Here is a 19,535-nt window from a genome sequence, read left to right as displayed (position 1 = left end):
GGAAAAGAAACCAGGGTAGAAAGGACCAGTGTGGTTTGAATTATAAAACAACATATGTTTTTTATGAAATCTTTATGGTATGCTTGACTAGGGGTGTGATGGGGCGTGATCAGGGGTGTGGCAGGGGCATGGCTTATGTGTCTCTCCTTCTCATCTCAAAACGTTGGGAGGTATGATCTTATCGTTGAACAGTAGACTACCTTTAAGCCCAATCTACACGATACGATACTTTATACGATTCAATTACAATTCTATTTACGATCCGATTCCAACATGTCCAATCGGGATTCGATTCAATTCGATTTGCCATTGCAAAACAATGGCAAATCGAATTGAATCGAATTCCGATCGGACATGTTGGATATAATCGGATCGTAAATAGAATTGTAATTGAATCGTATAAAGAATCGTATCGTGTAGATTGGGCTTTATAGTAAACTACAAGGGATCAGGAAAAGTAGTTTATCAAGAGTTTACTGTATCAGAAATTGTCATACCCAAGCACATAAAGTATACTATACTGTGAATAAGTGAATGGAGACAAATGAAAAAATATTAAGCCAGATACTTACCTAAGGAGAGGGTAGGCTCTGGGTCCTATAGAGCCTTCCAGCTCCTCTCGCCCCCCTCGTTCTAACGCTGCCTCCTCTGTAGCAGTATACGTCCAATTTGGTCAAATACCGCTCTCTCCGCCCCCGATTTTTCCGAAGTTTGCCTCAGGCGGCAAGAAGTCTAGGGCCGACCCTGCTCCCATATATGTATAATGGGGATTGGCTGGGACCGGGACATTTAGTTTTGAAGGTTTACTATACCACCAGTGTTTATTATAATGAGATTATACTGTATAGCACATGAAGAATATAAATCAGTGTCCATCCTAGATATAGGATGAATACATTGCATGGATATTTTTGTCTGACATGCATTTCTCAGTTCACAGACCTCTTTATCAGAGTACATTCAAAAAGTGCTTACAAGTGCAATGATATTTCTTGTACTTGTAAGGCCCCTTTCAGATGGGCAGCTGAACTGCGCAATTGCAGAGCAATTCGGGTGCAATTTAAATGCAGACAAATTGCAGCGGTTGTAACACCATGTCAATCGTTGACATGCGGTGGTGTTACTGGGCGGTGGAAGAATGCAACGTTGAGTCTGAGCGCCGCTGCGGGAGCCAGGGCTGGTTCTGGACTTTTTGCTGCTTGAGGCAAACTTCTGAGGATGCGCCCCCACCCGATTTGGAACGATCGCACAGCACCGGAAAATTTTCACCTTCATTATAGGTAGGTAGCCAGTATAGTTGCACCCAGTATAGGTAGCCAATATAGTTGCCCCCTGTATAGGTAGCTTGTATAGTTGCCCCAGCAAGGTTGCCCTGGCCCCACTCCTTCTCCGGCCACCGCTTACCTTCTTGAAGCAAGTGGCAGCCACCTCCTGCAGCAGGAGAGGCTCACCAAGACCACCTTTCCTGTCCTGCTAGTAGACCTCAGATCCATGTGATACTGGAAGTATTACTTCCGGTATACGCTCTGCTATGGGAGCTGCGGTGGGTCACACAGATCTGAGGTCTACAAGCAGGACAGGTAAGGGGGACCCGATTAGCCTGTGCTGCTGCAGGAGGCGGCTGTCGCTTGCTTTAAAGGACACATCCAAGAAGACTGAATAAAAAAAAAACCATCTACTTACCCAGGGCTTTCTCCAGCCCTGCTACTCTCCCCGCCGGTGGCCTGGAGTCCCCTCCAGCGCAAATGCCCACTGCGCCTGCGTAAGAGTCGCACTGACAGAGTTGCGCCTGTGCAGTACAGCCCGGATGACGTAATTGCGACTCCATGAGCCGCACGCTGGAGCGCAGTAAGATGCCGACCTGGCTAGGTCAGCATCTGCACCAGAGGGGACCAGGAGCCGCCAGAGCTGCGGTGAGGGCACAGGACGGCTGCAAGGGCTAGAGGAAGCCTGAGGTGAGTAGATTTTTGAGTTTTAAACACCTCGGACCTTTCCTTTAAAAAGGTTGAGGAGGAAGATGGGAGCAAGAGGGTGGGCGGGATTAAGGGGGTAGGCGTGATGCCGCCCGAGGAAGCAGCGTCACCGGGCATCATGGGCCCTGGTGGCAGCGCTCAGATCTCACTCCTGGGGGGGGGGGGGGGGCTGTACAGAGCCAGAACTGAGCGCTACCAAGCACTACCAGCTGGTGCAGGAGAGCAGCTGACAGGCGGTGAATTCACCGATTGTCAGCTGCCAGTGTGAAAGGGCCCTTAAGGTTGTCACACCATACAATTTTTACACAAGTCAAGAATTGCAATCAATTTTTCTGATTGATTGTTACATTTGAAAAAACTGATCAATGTTTCACACAAGTGTAAAATTTTTCCCCAATTATGAAAAAAAAATTGAAACCTATGAGAAAATTGCTGGGATCTATAATTCAAGACATTTTCACTCTACCCTACATTATTCAGTATTAAAAAAAAAAAAAAAAAAAAAATCTGAAAAATCCACCACTTCCAATCTTTGAAAAATAAATAAATAAATCATTTGGTCAGATTTCTTGAACACAAAAAAGGGCAAAAAATCAGATCCAGGAAATTATAGACCTGTAAGCTTAAAGAGACTCCGTAACAAAAATTGCATCCTGTTTTTTATCATCCTACAAGTTCCAAAAGCTATTCTAATGTGTTCTGGCTTACTGCAGCACTTTGTACTATCACAGTCTCTGTAATAAATCAACTTATCTCTCTCTTGTCAGACTTGTCAGGCTGTGTCTGGAAGGCTGCCAAGTTCTTCAGTGTTGTGGTTCTGCTATGAACTCCCCCTTCCAGGCCCCTATATGCACACTGCCTGTGTGTTATTTAGATTAGAGCAGCTTCTCTCTTCTCTCTTATCTTTTACAAGCTGGATAAATCGTCCTCTGAGCTGGCTGGGCTTTCACATAGTGAGGAATTACAGACAAGGGCAAAGCTGTTTGCAGGAAGAAAAGAGCAGCCTGAAACTTCAGTGCATGAGAACTGCAGGGGGAAAGAAACACACAAATGATCTCTTGAGATTCAAAAGGATGGCTGTATACAGCCTGCTTGTGTATGGATGTATTTTCTATGTGTGGACATACTGTACATCAACCTACTTCCTGTTTTGGTGGCCATTTTGTTTGTTTATAAACAAACTTTTTAAAACTGTTTTTAACCACTTTTAATGCGGCGGGGAGCGGCGAAATTGTGACAGAGGGTAATAGGAGATGTCCCCTAACGCATTGGTATGTTTACTTTTGTGTGATTTTAACAATACAGATTCCCTTTAACATCAGTTGTATGCAAACTATTTGAGGGGTTACTAAGAGATACTATACATGACTTCATAGTAGAAAATAATCTTATTTCTCAGCATCAGCATGGGTTTACTAAAGACAGGTCCTGTTTGACTAAAGCTGGCCACTAACGGTCCAATTTCTAGCGAAAAATCGTTCGAGCGATCAAATTCTGATCAGATTGGTTGTAAATAATCTCCATTGGTGGACACAATCGATTATGAATGAGTGAAAAAAATGTCGCCCGAATGAATTTTCGTCGAACGAAAATTTGGATTTTCTTGGTGGTCGTGATAGATGGGAAGCAATTATTGGTTAGTTGATGGTGTAGTGAACGAGATCAGAATTTCTGATCGCTCGAACGATTTTTCGCTAGAAATTGGACCATTAGTGGCCAGCTTTACATGCTCAGCTTTTATGAGGTAGTGAACGCTAATGTGGATATTGGGAATGCTGTAGATGTGATATACTTGGACTTTGCAAAGGCCTTCAACACTGTTTTACCCAAAAGTCTGGTGCAAAAGTTGATGCAAGGACTCAGGAAGAGTCTGTGTGCGCATGTATAGGAAACTGGCTAATGGTGGCCACTAATTATCCAATCATTTTCATCCAATCTTACCATTTCTATGTAATATAAGGGAACTGCCCAAATTATCCATTCAATTTATTCACTCATTTTACCCTTATACTACATAAATTTGGTAAAATTGGATGAAAAAGATTGGATTATTAGTGGCCACCTTAAAGAGAATCTGTATTGTTAAAATCGCACAAAAGTAAACATACCAGTGCATTAGGGGACATCTCCTATTACCCTCTGTCACAATTTCGCCGCTCCCCGCCACATTAAAAGTAGTCAAAAACAGTTTTAAAAAGTTTGTTTATAAACAAACAAAATGGCCACCAAAACAGGAAGTAGATTGATGTACAGTATGTCCACACATAGAAAATACATCCATACACAAGCAGGCTGTATACAGCTTTCCTTTTGAATCTCAAAAGATCATTTGTGTGTTTACCTTCTGTCCCCTTCTTCTCTCATGCACTGAAGTGACAGGCTTCCTGCAGACAGCTCTGCCTGTGCCTGTGTTTGTAATTCCTCAGTATGTGTCAGCCAGCTACTTTCACAGCCTAACAGAGGAGGATTTTTATCCAGCTCTCTTCTATCACTGATAAGATAGCAGAGATGCTGCTGGCTTATGTAAATAACACACACACTGGAGTGTGCAGAGAGGGGCCTGGAGGGGTGTGCATAAACAGACCAGCACAGAAGAGTTGGCAGCCTTCCAGACACAGGCTGACAAGTCTGACAGGGAAAAGATACATTGATTTATTACAGAGACAGTGCTAGTAGAAAGTGCTGCAGTAAGGCAGAGCACATTAGAATAGCTTTAGGAACTTGTAGGATGGTAGAAAAAAACGTTGTAATTTTTGGTACAGTGTCTCTTTAAGGCTGCTTTCACAGTTAGACGTTACAGGCGCACGTTAGTGCAGCCTGTAACGCAGCCCACCGCACAGTAATGAAAAGTCAATGGGCTGTTCACAGTGCCCACGTTGCGTTACATTGTAACGCAGCACGTCAAGTTAAAGTGCTGCGTGCTGTACGTTATAAGCAGGGCTGTGGAGTCGGAGTCGTGGAGTCGGGCAATTTTGGGTGCCTGGAGTCGGAGTCGGGAAAAAATGCACCGACTCCGACTCCTAATGAATTTGTAACTGTAATTAAAATAGAAAATATGATAAATGTTCTATTTCTCAGATAATAGTCATTAAAAATAATGTATATATACAATAATAGCTGTGCTTAGTCCACAAAAATGAAATAAACCAATCAAAATTAGTTACTTGTGCTGCTTCAAAAAAAGCAGTCCCCGTATTTTTAAGGACAGATATACATATCTGATTGTGACTGTATATATGATGTGTACACAGGAACCTCTTATATATACTAAATAACATCTATGCTGTAAGAATAAAGCCTGATGTGTAGCTGTGTCACTAATAGAGATGGTCAACGAGATGGAAATAATTCTGCATTGATGCTGATTTATGCAAATGTATGCACTCCCTTTGCTGATGAAATCAAATAATTTGATATGTTATTAAAATTTTGGTTTGGTGACTAAAAATTAAAGGGTAACTGAGACGGATGAAAAGTAAAGTTTTATACATACCTGGGGCTTCCTCCAGCCCCCTTCAGGCTAATCAGTCCCTCACTGTCGTCCACCACCCAGATCTTCTGCTATGAGTCCTGGTAATTCAGCCAGTCAGCGCTGTCCGGCCGCATGCCGCTCCCACGGCCAGGAACATTCTGCACCTGCGCAATAGTGCTGCACAGGTGTAGTATGCTCCTGGCGGCGGAGTGTGTGCATGCGCACTACGCCTGACTGGCTCAAGTACCTGGACTCATAGCAGAAGATCCAGGTGGTGGAGGAGGACAACGAGGGACTGATTATCCTGAAGGCGGCTGGAGGAAGCCCCAGGTATGTATAAAACTTTAATTTCATCTGTCTCAGGTTTACTTTGTTACACAGTAGTACTATACTCTACATATGCACTCCCCACAGAGCTGCAGGGAATCCACTGAGAATGCTGTGCACATTGAACACAGAGGTGTTGTCTGTTTACAATCTCCTCATTCCCCTGCAGAGTACCTGCACATCATGCTTACATGTACCCACACTTACATTGCCTAGGGCCTGATGTTCTTTGTTCCGGTTTGTACCTTTTACAAGTACTCTTACCAAGGACTAGTTTTAGTCTAAAGGGAATAAATATAGTAGTCTACATATCCTTCTCACTTCAGTTGTCTTGTAAAATTCCTAAGCGTTGGCAGTTAAGAGACGAATTTCATGTTACATACTTTTAATCAACAAAATTGTAATATGCAAATTAGAGTCGGAGTCGGAGTTGGTGGAATCCTAAACTGAGGAGTCGGAGTCGGTGGATTTTTGGACCGACTCCACAGCCCTGGTTATAAGCGGCTAAGCCGCTGTTGCTATATATCGTCTCTCCAGGGCCCCCCTGCGTTCTGCTCTGCCCCCCATAAATCACAGCCGTGCTGTCGACATGCAGCGTGTCACCAGCCGACTGTTTACAATTGCCTATCAATCTCCACCGCTCCCCCTCCTCCTCCATAGCTCCAGTCCCCGCCCGCGTCCCTTCCCTCCAATCAGCGGGGAGGGAAGGGACGCGGGCGGGGACCGGAGCTATGGAGGAGGCAGGGGTGCGGCGGAGATTGATAGGCAATTGTAAACAGTCGGCTGGTGACACGCTGCATGTCAACAGCGCGGCTGTGATTTATGGGGGCAGAGCGCAGGGGGGCCCTGGAGGGACGATATATAGCAACAGAGGCTGGTGATTATATGCACAGCCAGCCTCTGTCTGCTATTAGGATTCTTAGAACCCACCTCGGGTTCTCTTTAAGTCCCACCAGAGGGTCTCAATCGGATTTAAGTCTGGTGACTGCGATGGCCACTCCAAAATGTTCCAATCTGCAACCATGCTCTAGTGTACTTGGAGGTATGCTTGGGATCATTGTCCTGTTGAAAGGTCCAACGTCTCCCAAGCCTCAGGTTTGTGACGGACTGCATCACATTTTCATCCAATATCTCCTGATACTGAAGAGAATTCATGGTACTTTGCATACGCTGAAGCTTCCCTGTACCTGCAGAAGCAGAACAGTACCAAAGCATGATTGACATCCCCCGCCATGCTTCACAGTAGGCAAGGTGTTCTTTTTTTCATAGGCCTGGTTCTTCCTCCTCCAAACATAGCGTTGATCCATGGGCCCAAACAGTTCTAATTTTGTTTCATCAGTCCACAGAACACTGTCCCAAAACTTTTGTGGTAGTGTTGTGAGCGCTTTTCATTATAAATTACATTAAACATATTCCGTTCCAGGTCAAAGAGTTCACTTCCTGATTGTCTGAAAAAAAGAAAAGCTCAAATCGCAAAACAATAAAAAACTTAAAGTGCCTACAAAAATTGCAAATCGATCAAAAAAAAAAGACGGTGAAATTGCTTCAAAAAGCACTCACAAAAGCGCTCAGCAATTGCGATTTATAATGTAAACTAAGCCTAAAAATGGGACTGGAAGATAATCATAAATTTGTGTATATAGTACAGAATAGCTATGAAAGTAGCTGTACACTTAACAGGTTTACAAGAACCCCCATAGCTATCCCTGCAAACACTCATTACAAGTTTTCTTTCCATAATTGAATAATAAAAAACAATATCAACTCTCAAAATGTTAAAGCAAAACGGATATTTTATTTAAACAATCATTAAGAAACAGTCATGTCAGTTATTCCTGCAGATATAGACAAAAGGACACCAAAAATATTTACAAATATAACAAGGAATCCCATAGGAAGATTACATGGGTAACATAAAAAAAGAGAAAAATAAAATAGCCTTCAACCATTGCCACTTTTTCATTTTACGCTTCAATAAAAAATACACAATATAAATTAGCTATAACCTTGAAAACAATTTAAATTAACATGGTGTATGCAGGTTGTTTCCATTCCAGGTTTTGGATTATTCTCTTCCCCACTCCTCCCCCCCCCCCCCCCCCCCTCAAAAAAAAAAAAAGTGCTGAAAATCAAGTAATGCGTTCACGCTTTGCTACACATACAAGAATTGGGTTGAAATTCATATAAAGGAATATATTTGGCTTGTAAATTGCAAAATCTATTGCAAGGAGCATTTCATGGTGGCTTTAAGTGCAAGTCAAAAACGGACCCTCAACAAACTCACTGCTTAACATGCAGCCCCTGGAACTGTTAATGAACATTTTCCTACCAGGATTCCAAAGTCCAAGTTTAACATCCTTCTGCAAAACGACGATAGACCAAGTATCAATCATTACCTACTGTGCTTACAGCTAGCCTGTGAGGATAAAAAAGGAAGATAACCTAAGTAGTGGAACCTCTCTGGATGGTCCAAAGGTTTCCCAAGTCCTCCTCGACCCCATCACTTCCGGCTGACGCTCTTCTTCTTTGTGGCTGTGCTACTGTCCATGCACGAGCCAGTCAGTGCTGTGTGTGTGCCGATTTATCCACCCATGCCTAGTAGCACAAAGCTGTGGGTTTATGCTACTGGGCAGGTGTAGATTGTACTCGTACACGGATGAGGGCGTAGCCACAAAAGCATATCAGGCAAGCCCTTGTCGGATATGCTTAGAGGGTCGCAGCACTGGATTGGTGGGCTCGAGGAGGATGAAGGAATCTTCTGGACTATCCAGAGAGTTCCTACTACTGAGGTAAATATTTTTCTATTTAAAAGCTTCACTTTAATACCTTCATATACTCTTTGAATTTAATGCTTGTCTGAAAAGCTTGGCTAGGCCTATCAGAAATGTGCTTTGGATGGGAAGAGATCTATCATTCAGAGCCAGATGGTGTCTAACCTGGTCTCATTCCACCCAAAATGCAAACATCGAATCAAGTGGCATTAGCCTTAAACATCAAAGGACAACCTTCAGAATATTTTCCTAAAGATTTTAAATAAAAATATGAAATGAATGATCCTATGTCTCTTGTAAAGACTTCGTTTGAAGCCAAGTAGTGGATTCCTGCTGTGAAATGTGATCACTACAATTTGCCAGGTCAGTAAAAGACCGAAAAGAAGTGTCTGTCACTGTAACGTGCCCTTCCTTACAATGTCCAGCCCTCTAATTGCTCATCGGCAGAACATAAGAGGGCTGGGCATAGGCACAAATACTTGTGACCAAAAAAAAACCAAATACAATTTTCCTTGAAAAGTCAGCTTCATTGTAGACTAGAAAGCCTTTCAAGTTTTCCAAGAAAATTATGGTTAATGAAAGAGTTGGTAGAGTGTGGGGTAAGAAACTGCAGTACAGCAGTGATATTGGTCCGTGGTCTACTTTTGGGTGTTTGAAATCATTAAAAAATACAAATAAATAATACAAATCCTATTTTTATAAAATGAAATAATTCCTTAATAGATACTGGGTCATATTTCAAATATCTTCATTGTTCTCAAGTAGTGAGAAGCTAATTTGCAAAATAGCGCCTTTGTTCAGTTTGTTCAGTTCTTTGCAACTGTATTTCAAAATATTCTACTAAAACTGGTTATGCATTTTATACATAGAAAGCCTTATTCATCATTGAAAAACAATTTCAGATTCAGAATATTCAGAATAGAAAGTTATCAGCAGTTAATCACAGCACTGAAAACTGCTCTGGTGCTAAACAAAAAGTTTCATCGTAAATAGTTCCTGCAAGTCCTGCAAGACAGCCTTCAGCCTTTAACGTGGCATCATCTATAGGGGTGAAGGTCAGCTTTAAGGCTATCCTGCAGAGGACTGCAATAAGGCTGGGTTCATATGACATGTGAGATTTGCATTAAATGCAACACTCGTCTTTGTTGCTGGGTCAGGTTGCACGGTCCATTTTCGGTACAGAGGGATGCCATTGATCTAATTAATGCGAAATCGATCTGCTATATGCAGAAATGCAAACAGCAGGACTTTTCTGCAATAGACAAACATGGAACAGATCAATGTGAACTGGTCCAGAGAAAATCACTGCCGTCCTCAATCCATCCCTTGTCAGTCCACTGTCCAGTCAAAGTGCAGGACAGTGGATAAAGTATGAACACAGGTGGTAAAAGCTAGCGTTCCATACAGTCTTCTCACCCTGACTGCATTGCACAGCTACGGTACTCAAATTGGACTCTCTTAAGCCCCGGAGGGTCCCTAAAGCTTGATAAGAGTCGCATTTCAAACCAACTCCAGGCCCGTCCTGGAAGTAAGCCTAGCTGGTCTTCCATAGAAGAAATTCTAAAACATTTTATGGACCCTGCTGTGGAGCTTATGAAGATGTCATTTGTGGAACTGGGCTTTACAGATAGGATGCATAGGAAGCAGCCTTAATACCGGTTTCATATACTGAAATACGATCGATTTAATAAGTAATCCCTGCATCAGGCTGTATCACTGATCTTCAAGTGGAGGCTGCAGCCATCCCCGCCCACACCATCCTCTGGACTCTGCACGAATGCTGAAGCCGGAGGATGGTCAGGCCTGGCAGGACAGAGCGAGGAACTATGATTCTATACCTGGATCTACAACAATCTAAAGGGCCCGGTAGGGCTATTTGCAGCCGTATTTCCTAAAACAAGTGTTACAGGCCAGTGGGACGGCAGCTAGTATGAAGCCATACCGGGGATTATTTCTCCTTACATCTATATAGGTCTGCTTTATGACTCATCATACTGGCTATGGAACAGTGACATTGCAGCTCCTACTTATGGTGATTGCCAGTCCAGCAGCATGGTAAAATGTCTAAATGCTACATAATACTAACATACAAAACAGTGTCTTACATACCCAGAGAGGGTGCTTTTAGAACAAGAACAAGTTTGCATTTTAAAACAAACCAAAATAAAAGGAAACAGACAATTAACAGATACACAAAATCAGTTATAAAAGTTCACGTTAAGGAATGTAAAGACGCGTGATTGCTTCTGAACATGATTGACTCATCCTTTGACCTGTTTTTTGTACTTGTGTAAATTGCATTTTTTTTATATGTGAATACTGAGATGAAATGTTTACAAAGCATAGAAGCCTGCATCCCCTCTGCTGATAATGGTCACAATTCATCCTGGATTGTACAGAATGCTTTTATCAGGCAGACAGGTTATAGGAGAGGAACATAGGGAAGTATGAAAGCCTCTGTCAAGTTCCCACGGATGCTGGGATCTATCCTCACTTCCTATCAGTAGGACAAGGAAGTGAATTCAAATATTGCCAATGGTGAAGCAGACAGTAACAAAGTCTATTTCTTTTCAGTAGAATAAAAAATGGCATTCTGGTGCTAGGTCTTTGCTGTCCCCAGGGAGACCCACTCACTGCCTGCCCATCTGTACAAGCACGGGGAACTTTTTAGAAGTGTATTTTTCAGAGATCAACATACTCTGCATTCATTTACTATAAGCACTGACTTGTGCTATATGGGCTGGGAGTGACATGTTGCTTTCTTAAAATGCATGTATATTGTTTCACTGATCAGGACCCCACTATGCAAGTTACACCCTAGGGGTCCTGTTTATCACATGTTTATAAAGAGGGTCATTCCTTATACAGAATACCAACTTTTTTGTTATCTGCTGTTTAAAATCTTAATTCCAGTTTTATAATGCCAAACTTATAGTAGAGTGCCCATATTTTCTTTCCTGACGATCAACACTGATTGCCAGAAAGGGATTATCCTAAAGTGGCGATCTCCAGCTCTCCAGCTCTACTGACGTGAATAGAGTCTCATCTCCTGCTGCACCTATCCCTTCCTGCCAGAGAATGAAGCAGTGTGAGGCCCTATGACTTCCAAAGCTGTTGTGTACTGCTACTTCCTAGAGTAATCAGCAGCAAACTGCCACAGACGATGCTTCTCACCTTCAGTGGGCAATACTGGGAAAGTGGAAAACATTATTTGCTGATCAATAAAGAGGAGATCAGGCTGATTACCAGTTTACAAACACAGCAATCTCAAGTATTGTTAAACAACAACACTTTAGTGGAAGTGAGCAATCCTATAGAAAGCGTCTGTCTAGCATAAAAGTGGCAACCATTTAGACCGACCGCAAGGTTTATAAATCTGGCAATCTGAAAAAAGGTTATACTGGAGGAAAAGCAGGCATTTTCCCACTTTTCTGAAGAACGGCCCATTCCCACTCTTCATAAATAAGCCTTCATTACTATGTGCTACACTTGTTATGACAAATAAAATTAGCATTATGTTGTTTGAAGTAAAAAAAAAAAAAAAATAAGCTACATACACACTTCCTGCCAACGTGATCTCTGCAAATAGTTGAACATCTAAAGTGCATACAGGTGTCTCCTGATCACCTGACCACCTCCCGATCATCTGACCTCCCCTGTGTCAGACCACCAGGATGGATTGCTCTTGCTGGATGATGGTTCAAAGGGTGTTCCTGCAGCAGGCTGCCAGTTGTGCATCTTCCCCTTCCACAGAGCAGAACACGCTGCTTGGCTGAGAGCCAAGCAGCATTTCTCTGAGAACTCTCTTCCTCGACTGCTGCTCAAAACAACACTGGATGAATGAATGCTTGTTTGTTTTATCCACTTATTTGGATTACCCACATACTAAAGAAAGAGCAGAGTATGTGTTTATAGATGAAGCGCTAGGGATGTGGTCTAGGAAGAAAGGAGGCAGCAACCATGTAAAGCCTTGGAACCACTGACATATATATTTTGATAACATTCAGCAAATTACTGACTGGTGGTAATGCTTACTCCCAGGAGCTTATTTATTCTCATCTCTCCGCTGGATGCAGATTATGATGAAAGGTCATCGGTCATGAGCCATAATAATCACAAATCTTTATTTGGTTTCCTACCTTCATAGTAGTCAGGATAAATGCAGAGTAAGCTGGTAACTTGGGTGGAAGTCATTGGACTCCTGTGACCAAAGCTAGAATGTGCTAAAATAAATCCAAGCAGCTTTGTGTACTCTTACCGCCTCAAAGCTGATACTGGAGGATCAAGAACAGATGCTAGTAGTATAACCCCCAATGAGAACTAGTGATGGTCATGTCTAGGAGAATTCAAGGACAAGAATGTGATTTGTTTGATCAGCTGATAGATTTGCAAAGCTCTGATTTTCTGTGATCACTTTGTGCTTTAACACATGATCATGACTAGCATATCAGAGACTTACATATCTATCACCTGACCAAACTGATCACATGCTTCTCCATCAGTTCTTTTAGACATGACCATCACCACTTAAGAACTATGGTGTTGATTCATCAACAGTAACGAGCTGCAACAGCGCAAGTTAAATGGCCTTACGCATGCTAATTATACTAGCGGGGCTTAATGCCCCCACAGGCACGCTACGTGCGATACAGGCAGTGTAGTGTGCGCTCCTTAACAACGCCTGATACTTTGAAATGTGGAACAGAAGAATACTACGTGACTTAGTCCAATATGGTGTTCGCTCAAAAACGAACACTTGCTAAAGGTGGCGTGCGTCATTAAACAATATTGCGCGTTATCACAGAAAGAATTGCTCGTCATGAAAAATAGTTCGGAAAAATCATGTGGTGGATATGGGCCTTTAGGATGATAATGGAAAACCTTGTGATTCTGGAGACAGGAAGTTAAAGAGCAGCAATAAAAAGTTGATGAGGGTTTATGTCCCTCCACATTTTACAAAAGAAGAAAAAACGAAGTTTGGATTTACTGTTGTCACTGTCCTTGTTGGAGACCTTTACCTATGTCTCGTCAGGTACTTTTGAAATGTATTTTAACAATGGCAATATAAACCCAAGAAAGCATGTACCTTCTGTAAATCTATATGGCACCCAGTAAAATTTGAAATGTTGGTGGTGGTCAGAATGATGCAGCAATATGAATAAATCGTGTATGATAAGGCAGAGGAAAAGATAATTAAATATAATAAAAGAAAAAAATAAGGTGCAGCAAACGTGACAGGAAAGAAGAACAAAAAAAAGGTGAACTTTGGCTTTAAATTCATTCCTTCCCTCAAAATAATAATTCTATAAGTGGCAGATTACAGAACTAGGGCAGATCCTTGTTTATCTGTGCAGACTACAGATTGCAATGACCAACCATAGACCATATATAGATTTTCTTAATAAATCAACCATTGATCTACTGAACCTTGTTAGCCTAATCAGACCTTTGACCAGTTTCAGACTGACTATTGATCCTAAGAGTGACGTGGTGGTAAAATAGTTGGTGACTGACGTCTTCTTCAATTTTGCCTTCAAAATACAGCAACCAAAACTATCGCAACAGAGGTGGAATTGGCTGCAGCAACCAATCAGGCTTTATCTGGTAGATAAACATAATTATAAGACTCCTTACACAGGCTCGATCACCGTCATTGTAAAACAAGTGATCTACAATGGTTTGCAACAAAAAGAAGACTCCTTAACATGTTTAAATTCAACAACAGCATAGTGATGGTTTACCAATAGGATCGTTAGCGGTAATGCTAAACTGAAAACCGGGAAGTACGTAACTAGCCACACATGAGTTGTTTGAATGGAGCAATCGTTTGTTACCGTTCGATATGAACAACTAACACTGATTATCATGCAAAACGATCGCCAGGACGGATCGGTCTACATGGACGATAATCGCTGTCTTACCGTCGTTAGTACCTCTTTTTAAACTATTCTCGGTCGACCCCCGCTCCTTGTTCATTTCAAGCCACAGCCTATCCATGGAGCTTAATAGGTAACACTGAACAACTGGTCCGCTTTTGCTCCATTGATCATTGCACTGGTTTTGATAAATGAGGCCCAACAATCTGCACAGCTACAAGTCAATGCATCTGCCAGCCACAAATGCCTAGGTGTGTTATGCAGGGAGCAACAGCAAACTAAACTCTGAAGACACAAACAATCTGTAAAAGCAAAGAGTCACAGCAACTGTAGGAAAGAAGACTAGGGACACAGCTGTACCCAGTGAGGGACGGATCAGAATGTGTACATCACCTGCCAAGTAGGTTGTACTAAATGTCATAAGTAATTCTGAAATAACAGCAATAAAAGCAACAAAAGCGAGAACAGAGTTTGTACACAGAATTGTCAGTAAAAATATATATGTGTGTATAGAATCATTTCTGAAGTGTAATCTAGAAAGGTAAAGTTAAGACAAATGCTTAACTGTCTGTATAAAAAACAAAACATACTACATAAATAGTATAGTAGAACTTATTAATGTGTACTGGTTTGTGTTCCATCCATGCCTTTCATAAAAACAAGATGCCCACACAGCAACACATTCAACTATGGAAAGAGTGCATATGCCCAAACCTATGTGAAATTTAGCCTGTCACGCTTAAAGTGATCCATGCATATCAAATCCACTGTTATATCCTGAACCAATGTTTTATAAAAGCCCAGATGCCATGAGTTGGTGCATTGTCATGCATGAAGACGATCTTATCACAGAAAGCACATTTGTGTTATCCAGCAACACAAAAAAAACCTGCAGCCCACTCAAGTTTGCTTATACAGACTTCCAAGTGATCACTCTTCACTTCCTCCCTTCTAATGACTCGTCATATTCTGTGCATAGTTCAGAGACCCAACAGAAGTCAACAGAAGGGGGGAGGGGGTGAAGTGATCATATGGGAGTCAACAAGTTAAGTTGTAGACTATTTAGTAGTCATATTGATCTGCACTTTTCTTGTGGCTGGTCAACCTTCCCTGGCGGTACGGACGAGTCAGGCTTGTCCAGCAGGTTTCGTTTTTTTCCTGCATGCGTTTTCCGCATTAAGATTCACATTTGTATGTGATTTTTTTTTTGTCTTTGCATGCTCTGGAAACCTGGACATTTTCTGCCTAAAAGTTGGAGAATGGGGCAATTGTGTCCTGGCAGAAAGGGAAAATTAAATTTATTTTTTGACACGATTTTTGTGTTTGAAACTGTTATTATACTCAAAATGTATACTAGACCTTTGGCTTGACACATCTTGGTAAGTTACAGCCACACATTTCATGAAAATTAATTGAACCACTTTTTGCACAGAAGTCCAGCAGAAATTGAGCGCCAGGAGGGGTAATACAGATTTCCGAGGTAAAAAAAAAAACAAGCAATTGTAAAGCAATTGTACTTTCATTAAACATTTGCTGTTTTAGGATATAACAGCTGATTCATACATATCAACTATAGGGTCACTTTCAAGCACAATGCCAGGAAAACAGCTATATCTATGATCAATTTCTACCATTAGGCTACTTACACACCAAGACGTTGCGTTTTAGGGGACGTTATGGTCGCATAACGTGCCCCTAATGCAACGCATGGTGGTGCGGGAGAGGACGGTAGAGTGAGCCGCGTTAGGCGGCTCTATCCGCATAAGGTCTCCCAGAGTGGCGCTGATTGGCCGGCGGGACCACGTGATGCGGAGCAAGACACTCTGCATCACGTGGTCCCGCCGGCCAATCAGCGGCCGCCAGTGCAGTGCATATTAAGTAGCCATGTGCGCGGCTACTGTAGCGGCATCTCCCCGCCTCCTCTCAGCCCCCCACTGGGCATGTGCAAACAGTCTAACGCGGCTAAAGCCGCTAGAACGCACAGCATGCTGCACTTTCACTACAACGTGCAGCGTTACATGTAACGCAACGTGGGCAGTGTGAACAGCCCACTTGTGTTACATTGCTGCTATGCGTTGGGGGAGCGTTACAGGCTGCACTAACGTGCGCCTGTAACGTCCCTGTGTGGAAGCAGCCTATTCTGGCATTCCATTCAGCCAGCTATAGCTTGGCCACATTACAGTCAAGTCTGCTGACATTATCACCCGTTGCAGCTTTGGAGCTTCCTGTGTCATCCACCTGCCAATAAGACATCCCAAAGGACCCTTTTCCACTAGCAATCGCAATCACAAACGCCAGCGATTGCAATTTTTTATTAATTCCATTATGCAATTGCGATTTTTCATTTGCATTGCATTATCACTCTAAAAATCGTTCCAGAAAGCGATTGCGATTTGCGATTTCCAAATCGAATCACTATAGTGGAAAATACTCCTCATGATTTCTATGATAAAGTAACAACCCTAGCGATTTAAAAATCACTAGCGATTTGCGATTTTGTGATTCAGCTGTGTAGTGGAAAAGGGCCCATAATTACAACTACCCAATTACAGGACTACACAACTGCACTGCTGCCAATTCACAGACCTTTCAGCAACCATTGCTGAGGTCCAACATACCCTCAAACCAGTCACCTGGGCAGATTGCCCTGATCATTTATGTTCCCCAGATCAGGAAGATTATTCTTAGCAAATCAAAGACGGTTGATTAGAATTATCACTGCCAAGTGTCTATAGAGCTGTTGAGTAGTCAGATTCTAGTCATTCAAACATGTCTAGAGGGTCAAAGCAAACCCACCATACACCTGAACAGCATGAAATGAGCATAAAATGAACAATGACACAGTAAAACATACATGTCAAAATTATCAGTAGTTCCAGACAAATAGACTGATAAAGCCATATGCAAATTCTGACTTTTAGAGTACTAATATTAAGCCTAGGTAAAATGTCAGTTATGCAATATACAAGCATTGCCGTTGTTAATTATTGAGGAATGACTCCACACTGCCTTGTACTTCTCTGCGTTCAGTCTTTTTGGAGAGGGCTGGCTACATCTGCACATAAGAAGTGTAGCGATATCATTTACAAGCGATGGGGGAGGAAACGCTTTAGAAGCAGTCAGGGGCGTAGCAATAGGGGTTGCAGAGGTAGCGACCGCATCGGGGCCCTTGGGCCAGAAGGGCCCCGAAGGGCCCTCCCTCAACTACAGTATTAGCTCTCTATTGGTCCTGTGCTCATAATAATCACTTCTATAGATACTTTGAATAATGGTAATCATTAACAAGCTATTCCCCATCCCCTTCTTGCACCTCTGACACTGTTGTTGCCATTGGCAGGTTTTGATGCGCCGTATCAATTGTTATGTATAGAGTGCTTGGGGGGCCCCATTGTAAAACTTGCATCGGGGCCCACAGCTCCTTAGCTACGCCACTGGAAGCAGTGGCAAAACTCAGACACCATATTTTCTTTAAATAGGGATCAGCATGTGTAAAAAAGGCATTGTGGAGATTTGGGAGCCAGAAACAGCCTTTAGTAGAAAGTTGGTAAAATTACTGATATTTTATTATTGGACAGTGGTAATTCTGTAAAATATTTGTACATTTTAGTGCTAAAAGTCACCCTATTCTCACATCAGCCATCCCCTCTACAATGCCTCAGTATCTTAACATGGGAGTGAGATCCATGCTGCGTGTATACTGCATTATTGACCAGGGTCCTATCAAGCATAAGGACATCAACACTTTAACAGTTTAGAACCACCCTTTGTATCTCCCATAGCCTCTGTACTGGCCTTTTCATTGTCCAGTAAGGAAAGATCAGAGGCTTCATTGGCTTTATGGCCACGTTAGCATTAGTAACATCCATCTGGAATTACCGATCCGTTTTTTTAAGAAACGGTAACATGTATGATTTGTTTGTCAGTATATCTTCAGTTTGTATTTCTGAGATTTGGGGCAGATTTGCTTTATGCTCGTGTTCAGGACACAACTTTACCCAACATTCCCATGTATTTACTAACCACGTACAAATTCCTAACCAGTCCTAAGACATGGAATAATAAGCAGGTCAGTGATACTACTGTCTCAGGCCTACAAGGGTTACCACAAGCCTGACCATTACAACACAGGGACAGACAAGGACTCTAGTCTGAGTAACACAAACAATAGCACAGATGCTACAGCAGTGCTTCTGAAATATATTAGCAGGCAACATAGAAGGTCATTTAAACCGAAACTCCTATTACATTATATAAAAGAGGCTTCGTTAACATTTTAATAAGAACTTAAATCTGTACTCCACACTAACAGGTTAATCTGGCTGGATAGTGTACTGGTTAAGGGCTCTGCCTATAACCGGGAGACCAGGGTTCAAATCCTGGCCCGGGTTAGTACCTATTCAGTAAGAAGTCCTTGGGCAAGACTTCCTAACACTGCAGGGTGGCCCCTTGAGTGCCCTTAGTGGCTGCAGCTCTTGAGTGCTTTGGGTCCAACAGGAGAAAAGCGCTATGCACACGTTTGGATTATTATTATATATATTGAAGCCAGATTCCATAGCACATGGAGGTCTCTTGTGGAGTCAATCAGTCAGGGCTGTTTTCCAGTACAAGTGGGTATTACACAATGATTATGCACCATGCATGCCTTGCAACCACAGATCTGTTCTATGCTTGTATGGGACTCTGTATATCATATAAAAATATACATATTTCAACAGATAAATGTACCTCTTTTATATAACACAAATTGTATTTTAGGTTTTCTTGACCTTAACATGAAATGTCACATGACCAACTAAAACCGCACACTAGAGATACCCAAGAGAAAATGAAGTCTTTAATACAGAATACTACCAGCTACCACCGCTATGCCTGATGGCTGATTTGCTACTGTGGCCGTGTTATAAAGGTAAACATTGTTATTTTGTCTGTTTTCACTTCAAATAATCAATCCAATTCCAGTAAATGTCTATTATTGAAACTGAAACTGATTCAACAGTTGAAGGTAAAATAGGCAAAGTGAATGCTTCTCTATAGTATCAGGGGTCTGTAAACAGCACATAGCTACATATGAACGCCATCAGAGGTTCTCTAACAGGCTATGTTTTTCAGATCGACC

General features: G+C 42.2%; 1 long non-coding RNA gene across 1 annotated transcript in view; it reads left to right on the top strand.

The window, feature by feature from the left end:
* LOC137541429 (uncharacterized) overlaps positions 1 to 19,535 on the top strand; it is a 61,861-nt gene that overhangs the window by 456 nt on the left and 41,870 nt on the right. The window contains exon 2 of the long non-coding RNA XR_011025161.1: positions 19,175 to 19,325. This is a non-coding gene — a long non-coding RNA (uncharacterized lncRNA). The remainder of the gene's footprint in view (positions 1 to 19,174; positions 19,326 to 19,535) is intronic.

Source organism: Hyperolius riggenbachi, chromosome 12 (genome assembly GCF_040937935.1).
Source record: "Hyperolius riggenbachi isolate aHypRig1 chromosome 12, aHypRig1.pri, whole genome shotgun sequence".
NCBI classification, from domain to species: domain Eukaryota; kingdom Metazoa; phylum Chordata; class Amphibia; order Anura; family Hyperoliidae; genus Hyperolius; species Hyperolius riggenbachi.
Note: the sequence above shows the minus strand (reverse complement) of the source record. Positions and strands in the feature narration are given on the sequence as shown.